Source organism: Vicugna pacos, chromosome 11 (genome assembly GCF_048564905.1).
Source record: "Vicugna pacos chromosome 11, VicPac4, whole genome shotgun sequence".
NCBI classification, from domain to species: Eukaryota; Metazoa; Chordata; class Mammalia; order Artiodactyla; family Camelidae; genus Vicugna; species Vicugna pacos.
The window spans coordinates 17191228-17215379 of NC_132997.1; the positions used below are offsets into that span (position 1 = coordinate 17191228).

At 47.4% G+C, this 24152-nt stretch overlaps 1 long non-coding RNA gene across 2 annotated transcripts in view; it reads left to right on the forward strand.

The window, feature by feature from the left end:
• The first annotated feature begins 1220 nt into the window (after positions 1-1220).
• Positions 1221-24152, forward strand: part of LOC140699172 (uncharacterized) — a 45839-nt gene continuing 22907 nt past the window's right edge. Inside the window, exon 1 of one of the 2 annotated variants that reach the window (XR_012077178.1) lies at positions 1221-1319. This is a non-coding gene — a long non-coding RNA (uncharacterized lncRNA). Of the gene's footprint in view, positions 1320-1342; positions 1449-24152 lie in introns of those variants that run through there. The other variant, XR_012077177.1, reaches the window with a different exon arrangement.

Genomic DNA, 24152 nt, shown 5'->3' on the forward strand with positions numbered 1-24152 from the left:
GTGCTCCAGCTACAATTTACATAGCATTTATGTTGTATTAGAAATTATAAGTAATCAAGAGGTGATTTCAAGTATACAGGAGGATGTGTGTGGGTTATATGCAAACTACAAACAATTTTATTTAAGGGATTGAGCATCTGGGGATTTGAGTAGCAATTCCCTGCAGATACCAAGGGATGACTGTATGTAGTTAGAAGTCAGTAATTTTTTTAAAGACAGAAAAATTAGATCACTAATTGAATAGGAAAAAAGAAAGCCTCCATGTCCTGGGAGAAGAGAGAGGTTAAAGGAGGAAAGTTAATGACAAGACAATCAAAATAAGAAATATCGAGGACATAATGATATACAGATAATGCCAAGTGTTTACCATCATCCTAGAGTAAAATGAGGGTCCTTATGAGGTAATTTGAATCCCAAATAGATACTTAGGCATGCCTGAGACAGAGCTGGTCATGTCAAACATGAGGATACAAATAGATAGATTAAGAAATAAGAAGGCTGCGTCCAGCAAAGTTACATGTGAATTCACTCATCTATACGTTCACTCAACAAAACCTCTCGTGTGCATGTCATTCATCTCTTATGCGGGAATACATATGTGTAGGAAGTTACAAAAATAGAACTAAAACTTAATGTTAATCACGTCTGCAATATTCTGCTATTCATTGCTACAGCAAGACCAACTGTTTCTTCTTGCCTGACATCTTGGCTTTCTCCTTGCAAGACATGTGGGATCAAGCAAAAGTCAGTAATTTTCTACCTGTTAAAAACCCATTTCTCACTCTTATCAGCAACTATCAACTATGTAAAACGAGTGCTACAAATTCATGCCAGAACTTAGAGGTCATCTGGATAATTTTGGCTTTGTTTGACCTCCAAATTAAATATAGTCTCAAGTGTTCTCCTCTGGTTTTTCTTTTAAAAAAATGAATTTTAGGGATTATTTATTCATCCACCCATTCAATCAAAAGCCCCACCCCCAGACCACAGGAGCCAATCCGCGCGCTCGCTGCCAGGACAGGCCCCGCCCCAGAGCCCTCTCGGCCTCGCCCCTCCTTCCGCCTACCGGCCCGCCAGTTGGCAGGCGGCAGTTGGTGTGAGCGGCCATCGTTTCAGAAGCTCCGCGGCTCCCCTGGGGCGGCGGCGGCTGCGGCGGCGGCGGCGGCGGCGCGGTCCCTCCGGGAGGAGCGGCATGGGCCGAGCGGCGGCCGCGGAGCGGTAAGCCCAGCGCGGCGGCGGCGGCGGCGGCGGCGGCGGCGGCGGCGGCAGCGCGGTCCCTCCGGGAGGAGCGGCATGGGCCGAGCGGCGGCCGCGGAGCGGTAAGCCCAGCGCGGCGGCGGCGGCGGCGGCGGCGGCGGCGGCCGCCCCGAGCTGGTCGGCCCGCAGGTCTTAGGCGTGGGGCCGCGCTCCAGCAGTCTCATCCGCGAAGGCTCCTACCGCGTGGTGTGGTGAGTGTCCGCGCCCCGCGTGCCGGCCGCGCCCGCCCGGCCTCCCGCTCCGCCTCGTTGGCTGCGGCAGTGGCGTCGTGCCCGACCCGCGACCCCGACCCTGGCCGGACCGCAGCCGGGCTGCCCGCCGTCCGCGCGCCGGGGGTCTCGGGCGGGGCCGGGCCGCTCGGGCCGGGTCGTTATTCGCGGTGCTTCCCGGGCGGTCCTCGATGGCGCGCAGAGTAGGGGAGCGGCGCGGGGGTCGGAGGCCGGGACCCGGGACCCCCGGGACGGGAACTGCCCTCAGCCCTAGGGTACTTGACTAGCGGCCTTCCCTTGACGTCCCCATAGTGAAGCCGCGAAGTACTTAAGATGCTTGAGGAGGCGGCTGCGGTCTGGACAGCGGTTCTCAGTGGCGCGTGTGCACAACCCCGAAGTCATCGTCTTGTTTTCCCCCCTCCCCTGCCTTTTCCGTGGTCGGCTTTGGTTCAGCATCTTCCGTGGTGCCAGGAGTGCTCCCCTGCGCAGGCTTTCTAACAGGCATGAAGTGGCACCAGTGTGGGTGTGGAATGTCTCCATCTTCAAGTGTTTAAATGGGTTTGGGCATGGTACTGTTCGCGTTTCAGGAAGGGTAAGTCAGCATCGCTGTTGTGACTTATTTAAGGAGTCTCTTGGAGTTGGGCCTAATTTGACTTGTCCCCCCTTTTACCGGGCGTGAGCTCTTGTACTGGCATAAAGGTTTCCAGAGGTTTTAGCATAATGACTGTGGACTTTCCCTGTTGAAGCTTTAGTGGTCTGTGTGTGTGCCGCCCTGATGGAGTTCTTGCAGAGCCACATGCAGGCGCCCTTGTCTGGCTCGAGATCCCTCAGAAGTGTTCGTGGGATGGGGTTGATGGTGATTTTTCTTTGTTTTTTGTTGTTAGAACCAACTACCTGTGATATTTTGTGCTCATGCAGATTTGTGGTGTAGGCTTCCTTATGCCTAAACCTTCATGTGTGTCTTTTGTGTTGTGTGAAGGAAGCAGACTATTTATGATCACTTCATGTCAGGTACTGTGCTATGTACCTTATCTCATGTTACCTGAACAGCCAGCTGCAGAGAGGGAAGGGCAGTGCTAGCTCTATTTCAGATGAGAAAGTGTTTTGAGGTGAAGCCGGTTCTGAATGTCCCACAACTAAAGAGTCAGACTTCAGATTGTACCTGAGATCCTGTTTCAGTTGCCAGAGCTCTTTTCATTACTCCCTATTTTCCTTAATTAGTATTATTAATAAATTTGAAATTTTAGCATATTTTACTCTTACAAGCAAATTTATTTCAGAAACGTTCAAATTTGAACGGTAATAATTATAGAAATACACAGAGGGAATATTTTACCACGTATGTTAGCTAAGTACAAAGACTAGTTAAAATTCTTTAAAAAAATACTTGAATATTTGCATTCTCTTCAGGAGCAGAGTGCTTCACAGTACACAGCTGTGAAGATTCACGTGAACTCAGTAGGCTGGGATCCATAAGAGGAATTAAATTAGGTCAGGCCTAAAAGAAATAAGGTCCTAGAAGGTAACAGAAAGACAGTACTGCCCACAACATCACTTACCTGGAGTAGGTCTGATTGCTGTGCACCTGCTGGTATGTGTGCTAGTCACCAGGTCTCGTTGTGAGAGGCTCGGAATTGCCCGTCACATCATTGGGCCCTTAGAAAAAATTAACGCTTAAATGTGTACTGAAAAAGTCTAATTTTATGACATCTCAGTCAAAAATTTTTTTTTAATCTGATGAGAATTTTTCCTAGCTTGATGATGGTTTAGATCTGGTAACTTTCTATCTCGGCTGTGGACTTACATGACTTAAGTCTCTATTAGGTGAAATGTCAAGTCCACTTACTATATATATTTTCCTTTCTTAAGAAAGATCCAAGTACAAATAATATTGGAATTAGAATCCTGGGACCAGATTATAACTTTTTACCTTCAGGTTGATTGTATTTCATATAAGAGTTTAATTCACATTGTGCATTATTAGTATTTAGTAAATGTTGGTTAACGATGCTGGGTTTTTGAAGGATTTCTCGATTGAAATATTAATAATATTTGAAGAACTGACATTTTAAAAAGCTTAATGTTTCCAGAAGGACTTAAAATTTTAAGGAAGAATTTTTTTTTTATTTTCTGAATCTGTTCATTAGGAATTTTGCCTTTTCCATGAAAAGTCCTTCCCTAAACATTACATAGGGGATATAAAGAGTGGAGTTTGAACTGAGCCTTTCTGAGTGGTGTGATTTTGATAGAAAGATAATAGGTGTAAGGGACAATCTAAGCTATGGAATCCAATCCTGCAAAAGGACTTAGGTGGCAAATTGTGGAGGACTCTGTAGGCAGAATAGAGTTAGATTTTATGTTTGTGCAATGGAGAAGGATCAAAGTTTTTGAAAAGAGGCAGGCACATGATCAGTTTTGAAATTTTGGGAGAATCTAGATCGACACTGGTGGAAATGACAGGAGAAAATTAAGGTAGGGATTCAACTAGGCTAGTGGCCTTCTAAAGGTGAAGTGAGGTAGCGGTGTGGAGGATGGAGATGTTAGAGTCAATAATGGGCTCTTCATGGCAGGTATGGGATGCAAAGGATGATGAGGTCTTACAGGGTAAGAGTTACGGTGGTGCCGTCATTAGAGGAGGAATACTGTAGGCAGAGGTTTGTTAAGGAAAAATAGTGAGTTCTGGTTTGGACTTGTTAAGTTTATGATGCAAGTAGGTCCTTTAGGTTGTATCCACAAGGCATCCTGAAAATAAGAGGGACATAGAATCTGGAGATGGAAATTTGTGTAAGTTGTAGTCTGGTGTACAGGAGCACAGATCCTTATTTGAGATCATTGGTTAGGTGAAATCGCATACATATATTCTGTGTGTTTATCTTTTTAGTAAACAATCCATATCATTCAGTATATTTTCAAAGGGTTCATTATCCCAGCGAAGTTAAGAACCAGTGAGACAGAACAGAAAGACCAAAGAAGAAGCCTTGGCAATCAAGTAGTTCTAAGAGGTGGGAAAGGAAGAGGAAGCTTAGGACTGGTGAGATGTACAAGACCGGAGAAAAGGGGGAAAAAATGGTATGAAAGAGAGAAATTGAAGGTGTATGCTTCATTATCTAATTAAGATAACCATCTGTTTTGGGTAAATTCAGCTTGAAACATTTTCTGAGTGTAACTGAGAGGTCGTGGGATCATCTCCATAGATGATAATTGAAGGCTTGAGAGAGGACAAGATGAGAAAAAATGTGTGAGCTGAGCCGAAGGAATGCCTGACTTTAGGTGTCCTTAGTGGGCAGCTACAGAAGAGGAGGAGGAGGTGTGGTCAGAGGCCAGAGACCTGGGAGTCCACATTGTCGGAGGAGCCGGGGACATAGTGGTCACTAGGGATCGGTACAGAGGACCGTAGAGAGCAGGGTGCAGCTGGAAGACAAGCTGTTGGATTTGTTGACTTTCAGCTCTCCTGAAAAAACATAGTTTTAACAAAAATTTTGTCGTGCTCATATTCCTGATGGTGCAGTATCTGGTCCTGTTAATGTTTCTGTGATCACAGCAGGCTGGTAAGAACTACCATTTAGTCAATGTTTTCTGTTATTTTTTAATTGGCATCATTAAAGCATATATTCATTAGTCCTCTTAACCACACTGCAGGGGTGGTTCCTTTCCTTAAGTGGGAGTCTGAGACACAGCGAGGTTGCTTAATTTGCCCACAGATGCCCAACTAGGAAGTGGTAGAGCATCTGTGTCTGCTTCCTAAGTGATACTCAGCCAAAGAGTAGAGTTGAGAAAATGCATGCTTTCAGTAGCAGAAAATATCTATCGTCTACTTTTCCCATGGTTTGCTTTTTAGCCTTTTAAAAACCTTTCATGCAAGGTCATTCACTTAGAATTCATTCAGCACCAGTTCTCTGCAAGGACTTACATGGCGCCTGCCCTTCAGTAGCTGTTGTTCCAGACAATGGGGTGCAGTTGGGCGGGAACACAGAAGCCCCTGTAGAGTGCTGTGGGTGACAAAGTCCTGAGTGGCGTGTGGCTGTCCGTGTCTGGCTTCGCAAACCTTCGCGCTGGGTGTTGGTGTCTGACTGGGAGTTGGCCGTGAGACGTGCACTCCGGGTAGAGGAGAGTGCGCACGCTGAGGCACAGCAGTCTGAACAGGTCACAGCCGGTCAGGAAAAGCAGGAGTTGTCTGAGAAGTGAGGCTGTGGGTGGGTGCCTTGGGGAGAAAGCTGGAGTGGAGGCAGCTGGGATGGGTGGGGCCGAGTTCTGAAGGGCTTTGTTTTCAAAGGAGTTGGGACTTGATTTGGTCGGTGAAGGTCCCTGAAGGATGCCCTTTTTCTGCTGGTTCCTCATCCAATTTTGTGTTTCCCTCTGTCTCTCGTTGACTTTCTAATCGCTGCGCTTGTCTCTTCTGTTTACTTACTTAGGGCTACTCAGTGGGTGTGATTTTTATCCAGTCTACAGGGGCATTGAAATGTATGTGGGTTTTGTTTTACTTTTTGTTGTTGCATTGATTGGAGGTGTTATTGGCCTTTGGTGTGTATGAGGTGGAGGCCAACATGCCAAACGACCTGCATGCAGTTTGCATGCAGCACATTCAGTCCCTGCACCAGAGAAGCCTCCTGTTTAGATGCCAGTGCTGTTTCCCTCCAGCCCATCATGAAGAAGGGCTGGGTCCTAGTCAGGTCCTGCCTTCCTCTGAGATTGATCTCCTCCAACAACTTGTCCTTATTACTTTCAGCTCTAGCCCTCCCTCCATCCCTCCCTGGGACTTTGCTGGGTATTGGTACCACCTGTTTGAAAGGCAGGACCAGCAGTGGTATAAATCATGTACAGAGGTTCCAGATCAGATTCCTAGTTGTGCTGGTTTAGCTGTTAATTTGACTTTTAAAAAAGAAGTCTCTTGTCTGGTTTTCAGAGCTCAGAGATGGGACGAGACCATTTTACATAAGCAACAGAAAATCCAGAGTTTCTGAGCAGTTTTGTGTGCAAGTAAAATGCAAACAAAATTCATTTTGATATTAGTAACATCCCAAATAATGTGCTCCTGGTGATTAGCTGTAATATATATGCCATTCTGATGAATTGAATTTGTATGTTCTCAATTCTCAAGTATTAATAAAAATTCTTTAATGAAAAGCATCCTAGTTGAGTTTTCCAGGAACTATGTATAGTTTATTCCTCACCTTGCTGGCAGTAATGTACCTACTAAGTAAAAATCAAGCGATTCCCCCCAAAACATCTCAAGCTACCCCACCATCCATCCAGCCTGCTCTGCCCACCCACCTGCCTGACCCTGAGATACTGTTTCTTCCTTTTGGCTTCTCTTTTGTCTTTCACTTCTTGAGGCTCCCATACGTTGGAAAGCCAACAGGTTTGATGTTCTCCAGGGTCTCTCAGATGCGCAGTCTTAAGGCAGGCTCTGGGCTCTGAGCCCATCCGTGGCTGGTAGGAGCTGGGGGTGGGGTGTAGGCGTGAGGTCTGCAGGACTTCACCATCACCAGCTGACTAACATTACTTGCAAGCTTGCCTTAGGTGCTGTGGTTTGAAAGTCATTTTCATCCTCACCTTTGAGTTATTTTTTTTTCACTGTACAGATGAGGAAACCAGGTCTTAGGTAACATGTCCAGGGTTCACAGCCAGTAAATATCCAGCAGAACTGAGATTTGTCTAGACCTCAAAACCTGTCATTATTATTATTATTTTTTTTTACTAAACTACTGTAGACTTTCCTCTGTTGTGGTGAGTTACCTGGAAACCTTCTTCTTCCAGCCTGGGTTCCTGAATGTGTTGTCACCAAAGTATAAAATGATGATTGTCATGGCAAACTTGGGCCTGTTGTGGAGATGGAAGAAGGAGGAAGCAGAAACTTGGAAGGGGTGAGGAAGGTAGGGTCAAAGCAGCTTCATTGTTATCAGAAGGGTGTTTATCAGTGTTGATCCTTCTCCTCCTACGTACCCCCACCAGTTTCTTGATGTTCACTGATTTAGTAATGATACTGAGCATGTACCTGACCTGTGTATTAAGCAGTATGATCGAAGTGGTTTTTACTGTTTGGTGATTACAGTCTTAACAGGGAAGTAATCACATTTACTGAAAATGATGAGGTGCAGAGTGCTACCCTTTATACCCCTAAAAAGTGGAGCAAAGCTCTGAGGAGTAGTCCGGGCCAGTTTCCTGGAGGAAGTGCTGTTTAAGCTGGGACCTGGAGAATGACTTAGAGCTAGCTGAGTGAAAGATAGGGAAGGGTGCTAAAGTGTTTGAGGCACTACTTGTGGGAAATGGATGGTAAGAAGGTAGGAACTAAAAACTAGATCAAAGCATCTACTCCCCACCCTTTGTACATTTAGAAAATCTTCTTGTATCCTGCATCTCTGCATAGCTGTTTTTGTTTGTTTCTTCTCTTTTCACTTTTACCGCATCCCATGCAGTTGGCAGAAGAGAGCTGACCCTCACTCCCCAGAGATATGTGTCTTCAGAGCAGTCTGATTCCTGGGGGAGAGAATCTGATCCAGCTTGGGCTAATGTCCACCACTGGTCTGGACAGCTGAGGCCCAGGTGGAGTCATCTGATAAGGCTGAACGTCTCTAAGGTGGCGCAGTGAGGTGGGGGTGGTCATGAGATGTCTCCCGCTGACCTCTGACACTTACCATGGTAGCTCTTGGTGCTGCTTACCTACCTGTTGTGCTGGGCCGAGGCCTGCTGATGGGGGCTGGTGGGGAGGAGAAGAGGGGAGGGCAAAGTCATTTAGGCAAGAGAGGGGCTTTGGGCTGATTTTAGGGTGCTTGTGGTTTCGTCTTTGGCAGTATCGGGGTGGCAGCCAAACTGGGTGGTGTTCTTTACAATGTATTTAATATTTGATATGTATCTAACATGAGAGTTATGCAGCCTAACAATAAACACCCAAGAACCCACCACCCACTGACTGACTTCACACCAGATTGTCAGAGGCCCATGTTCTAATCTCTGGCTGGGAGTCTGTACAGTAGAGCAGGAAATAGTGTGGGCTCTGAACACCTGTATGTGAACTGAGCTTGTTTTTCTCTTCTGTAGAGAAAGGGTAGTGATACCCACCTCAGGGTTGGGAGGATTGAATGAAACACATCGGTGAGTGCTGAGCCCGTGGCCTCGGGTTAGTGCTCTAGTTGTTACTCCCTGGAAGTGAGCAGGCCTGGTGAGACCAGTGTCCTCCCTCCCCTCAGTCTCTTGGACATCATCCTGGAGTGTGAAGCAGAGTCTATGGAAGTGAGACTGTCAGACTTGGGTCACAGGGTTGTGTGGTCTCGGGCAACATCCTCTCCTGGTGAGATTTATCAGTTAGAGCATCTTCTCTGCTTGGCCCTGGTCCATGTTCCCACCCACCCTAAGGAATGCTGCAGGTGGTGTAGGAGACAGACTGATAAGGAAATAGATTACTGTGTCACTTGGTGAAAACACTGATATGAGAGAATTCTGAACAGAACCACTAACTCCTCCTGGGCTTCCCAGTTTCTAATTAATTCATCAAGTGGTGTCGGTATGCACTAGGACACGTAGTAGTTGTTCAGCTACTTCAGTGAATAAAACACCTAGTCCCCAGCAGCTCATAGATGGTGGATGCCTGGCTTAGAGTGAGCCCATTCCATAGGTTGTTGTTTGGTTTTGCTTATGTTTTCCTCTGCTGTGCAAAAGCTTGTAAGTTTAATTAGATCCCATTTGTTTGTTTTTGCTTTTATTTCTGTTTCTTGAATAGACTGCCCGAGGAGAACATTGACGAGATATATGTGAGATAATGTTTTGCCTATGTTTTCTTCTCGGATTTTTATTGTGTCTTGTCTTATGTTTAAGTCTTTAATCGATTTTGAGTTTAGTTTTGTACATGATGTGAGGGAGTATTCTTGCTTTATTGATTTACATTGCTGCTGTTCAGTTTTCCCAAAACCATTTGCTGAAGAGACTGTCTTTATTCCATTGTATGTTCTTGCCTCCTTTGTCGAAGATTAATTGACCAAAACCTTATGGGTTCATTTCTGTGCTCTCTATTCTGTTCCATTGTTCCGTAGGTCTATTTTTGTGCCAATGCCATGCTGTTTTGATGACTGTATCTCTGTAGTATTGTCTGCAGTCTGGGAGGATTATTTCTCCAGGCTCATTCTTTTTCTTCAGCAGTGCTATGGCAATTCTGGGTCTTTTGTGATTCCATATAAATGTTATTATTATTATTTGTTCTAGTTCTGTGAAATATGCCCTGGGTAATTTAATAGAGGTTACATTAAATCTGTATGTTGCCTTGGGCAGAATGACCATTTTAACAATATTGATTCTTCCAATACATGAGCATGGGATATCTTTCCATTTTGTTAAGTCTTCTTTAATTTCCTTAGTCGATGTTTTCTAGTTCTCTATGTATAAGTCTTTCACCTCCTTGGCTAGATTTATTCCTAGGTATTTTATTACTTTGGGTGGTGTTTAAAAAGGGACTGTTTCTTTACTTTCTTTTCCTATTGATTCATTGTTAGTGTAAATAAATGCAACTGATTTTTGTACATTAATCTTGTATCCTGCTAACTTGCTGAATTCTTTGATTAGTTCTGGTAGTTTTGTGTGGCACTTTTAGGTTTTTCTATCTATAGTATCATGTCATCTGCATATAGTGACAATTTTACCTCTTGTTTTCCAATTTGGATCCCTTTTATTTCTTTTTCCTTGCCTGATTGCTGTGGCTAGTACTTCAAGACTCTGTTGAATAGGAGTGGTGAGAGTGGACGACTTTGTTGGCCCGGATTTTAGTGGGAAAGTTTTTAGTTTTTCACCATTGAGTACTAAGCTGGCTATAGGTTTGTCATAAATAGTTTTTATCATGTTGATATATGTTCCCTCTATACCCACTGTGTTGAGAGTCTTTATCATAAATGGGTGTTGAATTTTATCAAATTCTTTTCCTGCATCTATTGAGATGATCATGTGTTTTTTGTCCATTCTCTCTTGATGTGGTGTATTATATTGATTGATTTGCTAATGTTGAGCCATCCTTGTGTTCCTGGAATGAGTCCAACTTGATCATGGTTTGTGAACTGTTTTATGTGCTGCTGGATTCTGTTTGCTAATATTTTGTTGAGGATTTTTGCATCTATTTTAATCAGTGATACTGGCCTATAATTCTCTGTTTTGGTAGTGTCTTTGCCTGGTTTTGGCATCAGGGTGATGATGGCTTCATAGAATGAGTTTGGGAGTACTCCCTCTTTTTCAGTCTTCTGGAAGAGTTTGAGTAGAACTAGTTTGAGTTCTTTTTGTATGGTTGGTAGAATTCCCCAGTGAAGCCATCTGGTCATGGACTTTTATCTGTAGGGAGGTTTTTTATTGCTAATTAGGTTTCATGTCTAGTGATCGGTTTGTTCAAGAGATCAGTTTCTTCTTGATTCCATCTTGGTGGACTGTATATTTCCAGAAACTTGTCCATTTCTTCTAGGTTTTTCACTTTGTTTCTATGTAGTTGTTCATAGTATCTCGTATGATATTTTGTATTTCTGTGATATTGGTGGTCCTGGATTTTTGTTTGTAGGAAGTTCCAAAATTTACTGATTCTTACTAGTTACCAGTCTGCTTTGGAGCTCTCTGGGCTTCCTGTAATTGGGTGTCTGTTTCCTTATCCAGGTTAGGAAAAGTTTCAGAGCTCGTTTCTTTGCATATATTTTCTGCCCCCTTTTCTCTTCTCCTTCTGAAGCTCCTATAATGAGAATGTTATTGTGCTTGATGTTGTGCCATTAGTCTTGTAAGCTGCCTTCACTTTTTTTTTCCCTTCCTGTCCATTTTTGCTTCTATGCTTGAGGGGGTTCCCCTCACCTGTCCTTGAGTTCACTGATTTTTTTTTTTGTGCTTCATCTGGTGTATTTTTAAGTTCAATTATTGTATTCTTTAGTTCTGTGACTTCTGTTAGGAACTTTCTTATGTTTTCTGACTCTTTGTTGAAGTTCTCACTGTCTTCATCCATTATTCTGAGTTCAGTGGGCTTTATATGAGTGAACTTTGAATTCTTCATCAGGCTAATTACTTTTCTTCATTTCATTGTTTTTTTTTCCTGGGGTTTTATCTTGTTCTCTCATTTGGAACATTGTCCACAGTTTTCTGTGTTTTCACTTCACTTGACTCTCTTTGTTGGTTTCTATGCATTAAGTAAAACAGCCACCTCTCCCAGTCTTGAAGAGTGTGTGGGAGATGAACTTTGTCAGTTAGCCCTGCCTACTCTTGGTTGTCAATGAAACTGTGATTATCCAAGCAGCTAATTTTATTTTGACAGCTCTCAGCAGTTGAGGGTGTGCCAAGACCAGTCAGTATCTCAAAGGTGAGGATCTCAACACAAAAGTTCAGACTGATTGGACTCCATACCCCCCAGTAATAGCTTTTGAAGAATATAAATATCTTGAGGCTTGGGACTGCTAATGTAGTCCCTGCTGGCCCCTAGAGCTAGGAAGTCTGGAGGTGTCCCCTGGAGAACAGTCACAAAGAACAGGGCTTCAGATAAGTATACAAGCTCCTTTCTGGGAAATGTCAGTGAGCTGCAGCAAGGCAGGCTAAGAGTGTAATGGTGGCACCCCCAGCCTACCTTCCCTGAGAGCACCTCAGTTGCCTCCTGATGTGTGCCAAACCTGAAGCCTGCCTCCAAGTCCAAAGCTCTTAGACTAGAAAAGGAGGCCTTTTTTCACAGAAAGGCTGGGGATGTGTCTCAGTCTAATGTGCAAGGCCTGAAAGTGGTAGCCTGCCAGTAAGTGTCTCTCCAACATATTACAGATCCATGGGAGTGAGACATGCAGTCGGTCCTGGCCTCCAGAGCCAGGTGGTCAAGGAGCATGCTCTGAGTGGAAGCCACAAAACCTGGGTCACCAGTGTGTAGACATTCCCTGCTTGGAGATACTCTCACTCTGCTGCCTATCAGAGGGAGAGTGCAAATATGACTGGAGTGAGGCAGTGGGAGTGCAAAGATGACACCTTCTGAATAAAGAGGAGCAGAAGAAATGGGAAAAGATGAAGTAAGAAATACAGCAAGACAGAGGGAGAGCAGGAGGATGGCACCCACCACCAGCCTCAGCCCCTGGAGAGTTTCCCAGCAGCCCCTGCCCCTCAGACCAATGCTTTAACTTTTGGAAATGAGTCTCTTTCACATAAACTGTGGGTGATTTTCAAAGGGCCACTTCTGCACTTGGCCCTGGACCAAAAGCACAGGCCCTTTAAGAGTGGTTCCTGAATTCACCACAGCCCAGTGGGTCTCACAGCCATGTGTCCTGAGGGTCTTCTAATTCAGATGCTTTGGGGGTTTCTCTCTCAGTTGTCAGTCTTCAAAGTTTGAGTCCCCAGTGCGGGGGTACAAACTGTTCACACCGCAGGTAGAAGTTCCCTGCTGTGAGTTCTCTCCTGAGTGTGTCTGTGCACACCAGGGGTGGGGTTTCTGGTGAAACTGTGTCTCAGCCTTTCCCACCTGCTTTGATGTGGTTTCGCTCTGGTTTGCCTGATGTGAAGGGGTTGCTCCACCGTTTCTCAGGCTTTTCCAGAGGAAATTGTTCCACATGTAGCTGTAGATTTGGTGTGTTTGTGGGAGGAGGTGAATTCAGGATGGTTCCATGGCGCCATCTTGAATTCAAACCTATTATATATGTTTTAAACTTTGGTTTTCAATTGCTCAGGTCACTGCTAGTGTATGGAAGTATGATTAATGCTGTGTATTCATGTTTATGTATGGATCTCATATTCTGGGATCTTTCTAAAGCTATTTATTATAATTTATTATGAGTTTTCTTACAGATTCCTTGCAGTTTCTCCATAGGCAATGATGTCATCTGTAAATAATGACAATTATATTTCTTCTTTTCTAGTCGGTGTGCCTTCATTTCCTTTCTTGCCGCACTGCACTGACTAGAACCTGTACTAAAGTTGCACACTGACAGAAGAGAGCAGACATTCTAACGTTGTTTTCAAACCAAGAAAAGCGTCCATTCTTTCACCATTATGATGTGGGATATGGGTGTTTTGCGGATGTTCTTTGTTAGGTTGAGGTAGTGCCCTTCTACTCCTAGTTTCTGAGCATTTTTTATATGAATGGGTGTTGAATTTTGTTTAATGCTTTTTCTGTATTAATTGATGTGACTGCATGGGTTCTTTTCTTTAGACTCTTCATAGGGTAGGTCACAGTGTTGATTTGTGACTATTGAACCAGGCTTGCATTCCTGGAATAAATTCCAGTTGGTGATTGTCTTATTCATGTGGATGCTTATGGCAGGTGTTCTTGTGGATTTCTTACTGTAGGCTAAATTATGTTTCCCCAAAGGGGTCCATGTCTAATCACTTCTATGACAATGTGTGAGTGTTACCTTGTATGCAAAAGGGAGTTTGTAGAAGTAACTATGTTAAAAATCTTGAGATGGGTTTATCATACATTTTCTGGCTTTACTTAATATAAAAGGAAGGACACAGGAACTGAGTCAGAGAGACCATAAGATGGTAGAAGCAGAGACTAATGTGATACACTTTGAAGATGGGCAAACTGCAAGGATGACAGGCATCCTCTGGATGCCAGAAAGGGAAAGGGAACAGAGTCTCCTGTGAGGCATCAAAAGGAATCAGCCCTGCTGACACCTTGACTGACATCAGACTACTGACCTGCAAAACATTACTATAATAAATTTGAGATATTTTAAGCTAGTAAATAGTAATTTGTAATTTAATGATACAGTTGGTAATCTGTAATACTTTATAATAATTTGTCATAACAGCCAGAGAAAATGAACACACTTACATTTTGTTGAGAATTTGGGTGTGTATCCTGGGGATATTTGTCAGAAATTTTCTTTTTTGTGCTGTCATTGTCAGGTTTTGGTGTTACGTTATGCTGGCCTTTTAAAATAAGTTGGGACATAATCACTTTGCTTCTACTTGCTGGAACAGATTTTGTGTAATTCATATTATTCTTTATAAATGTTTGTGGTTTTCAAGGAATTTACCCACTTCATGTTTCTTCTCCCTGCGTTTGTGTGTGTGTGTGTGTGTGTGTGTGTGTGTGTGTATAACTTTTTTTTTGAAGTGTAGTCGGTTTACAATGTTGTGTCAATTTCTGGTGTGCAGTATAACGCTTTAGTCATAAATGAACATACATATATTTGGTTTCATATTCTATTTCATTAAAGGTTACTGCAAGATGTTGAATCTATTTCGCTGTGCTTTACAGTATAAATCTGTTGTTTATCTATTTTATGTATTGTAGTTAGTATCTGCAAATCTCGAGCTCTCAATTTACCCGTTCCCACTCCCTTCACCTCTGATAACAATAGTTTGTTCGCTCTGTCTGTGAGTCTGTTTCTATTTTGCAGATAAGTCCATTTGCTTCTTCTCCTTTATATTCCACATTTAAGTGATATCATATGGTATTTATATTTCACTTTCTGGCTAATTTCACTTAGAATGCCCATCTCCAAGTCTACCTATGTGTTGCAAATGGCATTATTTTATTCTTGTTTATGCCTTAAGTTGTATTCCACTGTGTAAATGTACCACAACTTATTTATCCAGTCATCTGTCGTTGGACATTTAGGTGTTTCTATGTCTTGGCTATTGTAAGTAGTACTGCTGTGAACATTGGGGTGCATGTATCTTTTCAATTAGAGTTTTCTCTGGATATATGCACAAGAAGGGATTGCTGGATCATCGGGTAAGTCTTTTTAGTTGTTTGAGGAAACTCCGTACTGTTTTCCGTAATGGCTGCACCAAACTTCATTCCCACCAACAGTGTAGGGGGGGGTCCCATATAGGAGAACTGTTTCATACGCAAATACAAATCTGTTGACACCAGTCCACACATAAGTCCAGCCATGGATGGGAAGGGAACAAATAGTAATTGTGGGGCGTCTTTGCAGACTCGTTAGTCCTTAAGGCCACAGCAAGATGGGTCGTCCTCCCTCACCCGGACAAGATGCCCCTGCACAGAAATCCCACAAATCCCACAGCGATGCTGACTGTCATTCCCCTTTTACACACCTTTAACAGGCACCCCGTGAACTTCCTCTCAGCCCATTCCCCTTGTGTCCTTGGGATTAAGAGGGAGCTGCCTCCACCACTCCCCACATTGCAGTAATCCCAGGAGGCTAGAAGAGGCTCCCTCTACAATGGTGCAGAGAGGCAAAAAGCCCTGTCTCTCAGGCCAGGTCTTCCCCTCTGGTCAGGACACCCAGACAGGAAACCCTGGCCTGTCATCTTGCCGCCTCAGGGAAGCAGACTGAAGCTCCCCAAGGACAAGGGCTGTCTCCAGGCTCCATTCTAGAGAGCTGGTTAGTGTCCAGAGGGCTGAAAGGCATGGAAACAGCTCTCCATCCCTAGTTTGCTCAGAGATACAGATGATGATGTTATGCCCCACAGGCCCGTGGCCAATCAGGCAAGAAGGAAAAGGACAATGCAGGGGCCCCTAGGGGAAGTGAGAGCCGCAGGCTCCCAGGAACAGTCTGAGGACCCCGTGTCAATGTGGAGGAAGGTCTAGTCAGCCCCCTGTGGGTCTGTAGCTCCTGGGACCTCCTCAGCCTCCTTCTCAGGACCCCTCTCTGTAGAGCAGCACAGACACGAATAAGACTACAGTGTTCTGAGATCATTTCCAAACAAAACTTTCATTATTAACATTTTACGTATATCACCCCAAGGTGCTGCTCCCACCCACAGCCACGCAGACCCACCTTCCCCAGCCTCTTAACTCCCCACCAACCCACCCCACCTTGGCCCTGATGGTCCCCCCTCCTTCCCTCCCCTTCCTCCCTGCCCCCCACTTCAGCTGGGGTCAGCACTGGAGGAGTCCCTAAGGTCCCCTGGGGACCCCCTGGAGGCTGACAGTGGAGGGCTGGCCCGCTGTTCCCTACTGGGTGCAGTGCCTCTTTCTCTTCCTCCTCCTCCTCCCTGCGACATACAGGTCACACCTTGTCTGTTTTGCCTGTGAGGGGCGAGCCAGCCCCAGAGTCAAGGCAGGCCCCCCAGATCCTGAGGTCAGGCCTGGGCAGGGACAGCTTCCCAGCAGACACTGGGCCTCCACTAGAGGCTGCTTCCTTGACTTGACAGCTGGTAGAGGTGCTGGGCTGAGGCCAGTTCTTTGACGGGAAGGAGCCTGGGGAGTCCCCCGAACTCCAGGGCAGACAAATCTCAAGGGCCCTGGGGCAGAGCTCTGGGACATCCCCCAGGGCCACAGGCTGGACTGAGAGGCCAAGAGGAAGGCCAGGCTGCAGAGCTCCTCCTTGTACTCACTGGACCCATCCCTTGGCCCTGGGGCCTGCCTAGGAGGAGACATCTCTCTGAGAACTGAAGCATCACTGGGTCCCAGGCTCTGTGCAGTGCACTTTCGACCCTGGGGAGGCGAGAGGGGCTGTCCATCTCAGAATGGAGGGAAACCGTGATGTCCTGGAGAGAGAATAAAGCCTTTGGTCCTGAACAGGCCATTGTCTGCTAAGTAGTGCCTTAGAAGTTCCTCAAAATCAGTGTCTGGTGGGCTGGCTTTATCACTAACCCCTAGCTGGGGGCCTTGGTCACATGTCTGGCATCTTGGCCAACATTAGACTCACGAGTGCTTAAGTCCAAATGGGGTGCACTGTGACTGGTGGGTGCCCACACACCCAACTCCTCCTTCAGGGCCAGGAATTGTTTCTGCACCAGCTGGTAGGAGGGAGGTGGACAGTGACTGGCCCCGCATACATGAGTGAGGGGAGAAGGACTGCTGGGTAGGGGGATGATGGCATTGGGGAGCAAGAAAGGGGGCATCACCAGGACTCCAGTCAAAGTACAGACACTAGAGCACTCCTGCTGTCCTCGTGGGCCTTATTCCCAGCTGTGTGTCCTTCCTTTCTCTCTGGGCCCCCATCCTCTCCTTCCTATGGTCCTGCATCGCACCCAGTCCCTAGCAGGCCCTCCACAAGGCCAGGCCTTTCAGGCAGGGGAGGGATGAACAGAGCCAGGTGGGCCTCTTGTTCTGTGGTCCCATCCCTCTCCCGGCTGACCTGGGTCCTTGCCTCCCTTGGTTACCTGGGTGTCTCTCGCCTTCCCTCTTCTACCTGGGGTCCATCCCTCCCTTGTCTCCCTGAGTGTCCCTGCCTCCTCTGGTTCATCTCTTCAAGGGTGAGTCCTTCCTTCTGTTCCAACTGTTCAGCTAGGGCCAGGAGGTCCATCTGTGTTTCTGTGGAAAGCAGTTCTGCCAGTAATCGAGGGTGAATGACTGCCTCTCCCTAAGAAGGAAGGAAGAGGCCTGGAGTAACTTTTGAGTCATGAATACCTGGAGGGAAAGTGAAAAATAGACGCACCCCATTGTCCTCCACAAGGTAGCTTGTTTTAAACCACCGAGGCAGTCATCTAGACAGAGAGAGAGAGAGCAAGAAAGCAAGCGAGAGCACTCAGGGATAAGGATCAGAACTTAAGTCCCAAAGGCCCGGGCAGAACCCCAGTGCTGAGTGCCAATCCCTGGAATCTTGCAGCCCCCAGGCTCCAGGCCCAGCCCACCTTGGTGACGCAGGCTTCCTGGGAGCACAGCTTGTCAGTGTAGCTCAGGAGATCCGGGTCCATGTAGGTCCCGTTCTCTTCCTGCTTCAGTTCATTTCTGTCCTCTTGGAATTTGGCATCTAGCTCCCCAGTGGCTGAGGAGGCAGGCCCCACCAGCTCCTCCATGGTGTCCACATACTGTTTCACAGCCTCAGGGGGAATCTCCTTAGGTGCCATGTTCTCCCAGGGATACTGGGATCTGTGTAGCTTCCTGGGCACACACACTGGGGCAGAGCGCGAGGAGGAAATAAAGGTGAGGGGCTCCTGCATCCAGCTCCTGACCACGCAGTGCACATGCTGGTTCAGACAGTGTTTGAACAACATGGGCGTGGGTGTCGTTCGAGTCAAGGCCAACTGTATCTTCACCCACAGTGATAGGGAATGAGGAGGGAGAGTTAAGGGGGAGGTTCTAAGAGAGTCACATGTGAGGAAGCGTGGAACCTCCAATTTTCCAATTGTCTCCCCATCCAGCCTGCTTCTCAGGCAGGCTGTATGTGGTGTCCTTAGACAGGGAGGCGGGAGTTTTTAACTGACCAAATCAGTACCCTAGAGTGACAAAGGACAGCTGAGACCCCTCGATGGCTGTTGAGGCTGAAAGACCAGTAACCCTCTTGAGGGAAAAGGACTGATGTGGGGACAGTGGCTGTCCCTTACCCCTGTTACCTTTGTGTTCAGCTCCAGTGAGCACGTAGGTACCTGGCTGAGGGACCACTTTTGGGGCTGGGGTCCCCCAGGGTTCTAGCTTTGGTGGGGCTGGAGAAGGCCGGCCCTGCACCCCCTTCATCCACTGCACCTGCTGAGTCTGCATTTCCTCCTTTGCCTCAAACTCCATGAACCTGAAGGGTAAGGGAGGCACAGGCCATGCTGAGAAAAAGGCCTGGGCTCTGGAGCCCAACAAGGGAGCAGAGACAGAGGCATCAGAACAGGTTGTACTGGGGACAGTCAAGGTCTGAGAGGTACTGTCCCCAGCGGGGAACAGCTACTGGAGCAAATATCATATCTGGGGACACCCTGCTTCCCCAGCACCGGATGGTGTTCAGTAGCATACACACAGGTTGCTGAATTGAAATGGGCCTGCATGGAAGACGTAGAGAGGAGATCAGGAAGGAGTCACATGGACTGTACTGAGAGCACTACCTGGATGTGACATCTTGAGTGACAGTGACTCCTGGGAGAATAGAAGCCCTGGAGGGCAGGGCTGTTTTCTGCTGGATGCATTAAATGATGGTTGTTCCTAGGAAAGCACCTGTCCCAAGGTTGTTTCCCAAAGCACCTTCCTATTTGAGGAATGAATGAGCCCAATCAGCCCCATCACACAGATCTGAGTGGACCTGGGACCCCACTTCTCCCTCCCAGAGGTCCCTGCCCTCACTCTCCTAGGACAGGGACAGCTATTGGACCAGAAGTCCCTTTTGAAATCGGAAAACAGTTCCACCCAAGGCCAAAGCCCCAGTGACCCAGGAGGCAGAGGCTTCCTCGTGGGCAGGAGGACAATGACCAATTAGCCCAAACACATCCCTTCCAGCTGACGTTTCCAGGGGCCAGGGCCCCAGGAAACACTCCATGAAGGGCCCCCTCTGTTCCTGCCCTCCTAGGGCCTGATCCTCTCTTGACCCCAGTGTGCAGAGGGGCAAACTGAGGCTCACAGAGGTAGAGTGACAATCCCACATGTGACTGCTAGTAAGTGGCTGAGTCACCAATGTCCCATGAGAACAGAGTGCTCACCTTTGGAACAGAAGGTCCAGCACTTGCTGGGTGGTGGCGAAAGTTTATAGTTGCCCAGGAATGTGTGCAGGTAGGAGGGGTGGCCTCCCAGTACGGCAGGCACCAGGTTCACCACCAGCTTCTCCAGCCTGTGTCACTGAAGGCTCCACACCCTGTAGGTCTCATCCCTGCTCCCTGATGGTCCAGCTCCCCTCTGGGGTGGAAAGAGGAGAGACATGAGTCAGAGGCAGTACCAGGGACACCCAGGGGATTGGGGCTGGAGCTCAGACCAAATGGTTAAGCCTAAAGTTCTTGTGCCAGAGGTGGAAGAGGGAAGCCCTGAGGGGATTCAAGGTTCTCAGCATCACCAGTACAAGGGACGGAGGGCGATGATTAAATGCATTAGTGTCTGAGATCATTGTGTCAGCACAGCGGTGACAGCACCTCCCTGATGAACTACTACATCCCTGTGACTGCTGCCACAACATCCCATTCTAGAGATGAGAACATAGAGGCTGATCCCAGGGTGGGAGGGATCAGGGACCTCAGGCCAATGTGGACACATGGGGATGTAGGAGAAACAGGACGGTCTATAGAAAAATGCAGAAACTTCCTTGACTTAACATGAACTGAAATTCTGTCAAAGTCTCTGAGATTCTGACTTATATGTGGGCACTGACTTTGCATCTGGCCAAGGCAGGGCCTGGGCTGTGAGGGCGGGTGGGAGAGATGGGGAATCAGATTCCTTTGCCAGCAGGTCTCTAAGAGTGAGCCCAGGGGAGGAGCAGGGCAGCTCTGTGACCTGGGGCTTCCTGGGTGTGGAGTCTCCTCTCTCACACTCACCCTGAGCCTGTCCTGGATTCTGTTGGTGTCATGGGTCACATGCCCGTCCTGAAGGGAGATGGCATGGGGTAGTCTATGGACCAGGTCCTGTGAGGAGTCCTGCAGACACAGTGCCCAGCAGCCAGGCAGAAACCTCAGAGCCCTGTCTGGTTGTCCTGACTGGTTCTCAGACCCATAAGACAGCTCCAGTCTCGACACGCACACACCACTCTCTGCACAGACCTCCGTCAGGGACAAAAAAGCTGACAACCTGAGGGCCTTGGATTCCCACTGGCACAGAGAAGAGGCCCCTTAGGAGTCCTCTTTCCCCCCTGCCAGCCATGTCCTCAGGTGCGGCCATGACAGGACCACCAAGTTACCATGTGTTCAATGGCTGGTTCCTGCCCAGAGGGGACACCTCCCCTCAAGTCCCCCTTCCTCCACATGGAGATGAGGGGAGTGGGCCTGCCCAGGTAGGGCTCCCAGAGGAGGCTGGTCCCAGAGTGGCCTGCTCCAGGCCAGCTGGTTTTACCTTAAGTGACCGCCTCATAATAGACTGGAGGTGTTGGGGTTGAGGGTTCCACCAAAGCCTATGGCCTCTCAGAAACCTCTCACTCCAGGGTTTCCTGGAGTAGAAGCCCCGGGTGTTCATGAAACAGAAAGAACATGTTTCTCTTTGAACTGTCTCCAGCCAAGTGAGGTTGCTCTCGGGCTGTCCCTAGAATGTGGGTGCCTGGTAACCAGGTTCCATTTCTGTTGGGGTCTGTGGTAAAGGAAGTGATGTCACTTCCTGGGGTCCACTTCCTGGAACCCCCTCCTCAGACAACACCTCCACACACAGCCTTCTGGGCTGCTGCCTGCTCACCCCCTTCTCCTCAGAAACCCACCTCTTCCACAGTTACTGCAGCCTTACGGTCTCCATGGCTCCCGGGGAGGCTCTGTTTGCAGCTATGAGGAGAGGACCTGGCTTCCAGACTCAACTCCTCATTGTTACCTGTTCTACGTCTTGTATTTATCCTGGTGTTTCTCCAGGATGGTCCCCCATCTGCATAGTGGGGCTGATTCTAGTAATAATTCTAGAGATGTCCTCAGGCGCGTGTGGGATAAGACCTGAGAAGTGTAGGAGTGGTGTCACTTATACGTGATGCCTCCAACCCCATGATTTTTTGTCTTATAACCAAGCTCACATCTGTTCCTCTCCTGATCCCACCCCATAGTCCTTAATGTCACTGTGCATGTGTGTCTATGTGTTTGTGTTTCTTTTTTTTTTAACATTTTTTATTGATTTATAATCATATTAGAATGTTGTGTCAAATTCCAGTGTTCAGCACAATATTTCAGTCATTCATGTACATATACACACTCATTGTCCCATTCTTTCCTCTGTGAGTTATCATAATATTTTGTGTATATTTCCCTGTGCTATACAGTGTAATCTTGTTTATCTATTCTACAATTTTGAAATCTCAGTCTATCCCTTCCCACCCTGTACCCCCCGGCAACCACAAGTGTATTCTCTGTCTATGAGTTTATTTCTGTCCTGTATTTATGCTTTGTTTTTGTTTGCTTGTTTCTTTTTGTTTTTGTTTTTTAGATTCCACATATGAGCAGTCTCATATGGTATTTTTCTTTCTCTTTCTGGCTTACTTCACTTAGAATGACATTCTCCAGGAGCATACATGTTGCTGCAAATGGCATTATGTTGTCAGTTTTTATGGCTGAGTAGTATTCCATTGTATAAATATACCACATTTTCTTTATCCAGTCACCTGTTGATGGACATTTAGGCTGTTTCCATGTTTTGGCTATCGTAAATAGTGCTGCTATGAACATTGGGGTGCAGGTGTCTGTGTTTCTTTGTGTGTGCTTCTGCACATGTACAAGCCAGTACTCACTCTCTGTGTGGCCAGCAGAAAACTCCCCCCATGTGGGAGGGTTAGGCAAGAGCTTCCTGAGGTCTGAGGGTTTCTAATTTCCAAAGCAAACCTGCTGAAAGGGGCTCAATTCTTGGCCAGCAGGTCAGAGCCCCGTGACCACAGGCCATGCAGTGAGCAGGGGCTGGAGCTAGGGTCACAGACTCACACAATCTGATTCCACTGTCCACACTCAGAAGCACAGTGCTGAGGGCAGGCAGACTGTCCCCTTCATGGGCACACAGCCTGGCAGGGTCATCTCTGGCTGGGCACACAGTGGTCCAGGGACAGACTGGCAGTTGAAGGGTTGCTGTCACCAGAGAGATCTGATAGTCTCATTTGGTGCTGCGTCTATGTTACTGTCCTCACATGCCTCTCCCCAAGTTCCAGCCCCAGTATAAACAGATTCCTTCCCCAGGAACAATAGGATTTTTATCCGCTGGAGTAAGAAGACCCTAAGTCTCAGTGGAAATTCCCTGGTAATCTGCTTCTCCCAGTGATTTCATGAGGAAAGTATCAGATATAATATAATCTCCTAAGTGTCTGAGGTTCAGTCTTCCCCAAGCTGCCTTCTGGAACTCTCTTCCCACCCATTCCTCTGTCCATGCAACAGCGCCATTCTCCCCACCTGCTCAAACCAGAATCTGGGGCCCTGTCTGCTCCATCTGTCCTCCTCACCCTACATGGTGCCAGCTCCTCCCCTGTCCCTGGGTCCCAACTCCAAGTACATTCATCATCTCTCTGTATCTCCCTCCCCTCTCTGTCCAGGCCACCACTGACACTGTCCTGGATTCATGCTCTTTGCTTCCCTTTCTCACTCCCTCTGAGCCAAGGGAGGGATGGTTAAAAGACAGATCTGTTCCTGTCACTCTGCTAACACACAGGGAACCACTCAGAGTCACTTTGGGGAAAAGCCCCAGTCCTCAGCCAGACCTGAAGGCCCTCCTCCTGCCAGCAGCCCACCTGGCCTTGCTGCCCCCAGTCCAGCCACTCTGGCCTCTGTCTGTTCTTCCAAGAACCACCCCCTGCCCTGCCTTCAAAAGCCCCAGGCTGGGAGCCCATTGAGCCCTTTACCTGGTGACTCCTCCAGGTTTACCTCAAATGCTGGATGTTGGCCTGCCCTGGGCTCTCAGCTCCTCCCCCAGGGCTCTTTCCACAAACCAGGGAGTCGTTATTGTAGTCTGCTGGGCCCCAGGGTTGGTTTGGGGAAATTTCAGGAACTTGAGATCCTGGGCAACCTCCCAGTGCCTAGCCCTGTGACTCCTCCTGCCACTCGCTTGCAGGTGACCCAGAGGGCTTTGTCACCCCGTGTGAACCTGGGAGAAAAGGCCCTGCAGCCCTCCAGAGCCCCTCCTCCCTGCTGGGATTCCAAGGGGAATTAAAAGGAGGAGAAAGCCAGAGCAGTGGGAGGGGCTTTCAGATCCTGACCTGCCCATCACAAGCCCAGCTCTTCTTTAGTTTCCTAGGTTGGTCTTCCAGGGCTCAGGGTTCCTAGTCACCTGGGTGCAATCCTCTCTTCTTTTGTTTTACTATGTGGCTGGTACAACTTGCCTGGCACTATTCCAGGCACTGGTAATACTGCAGTGAATGAAACCTACAAAGCCTGCCTGCTTGGAGCTTACAGTCCAGCGAGGGCAGAGTGATCATTAATATGTTTACATCTCTGTTGGATCTGACCCCTGCCCCCTCCCTCCAGCTGCTCCCCCATCTCTCCTTCCCTTTAAAGCAGACACTG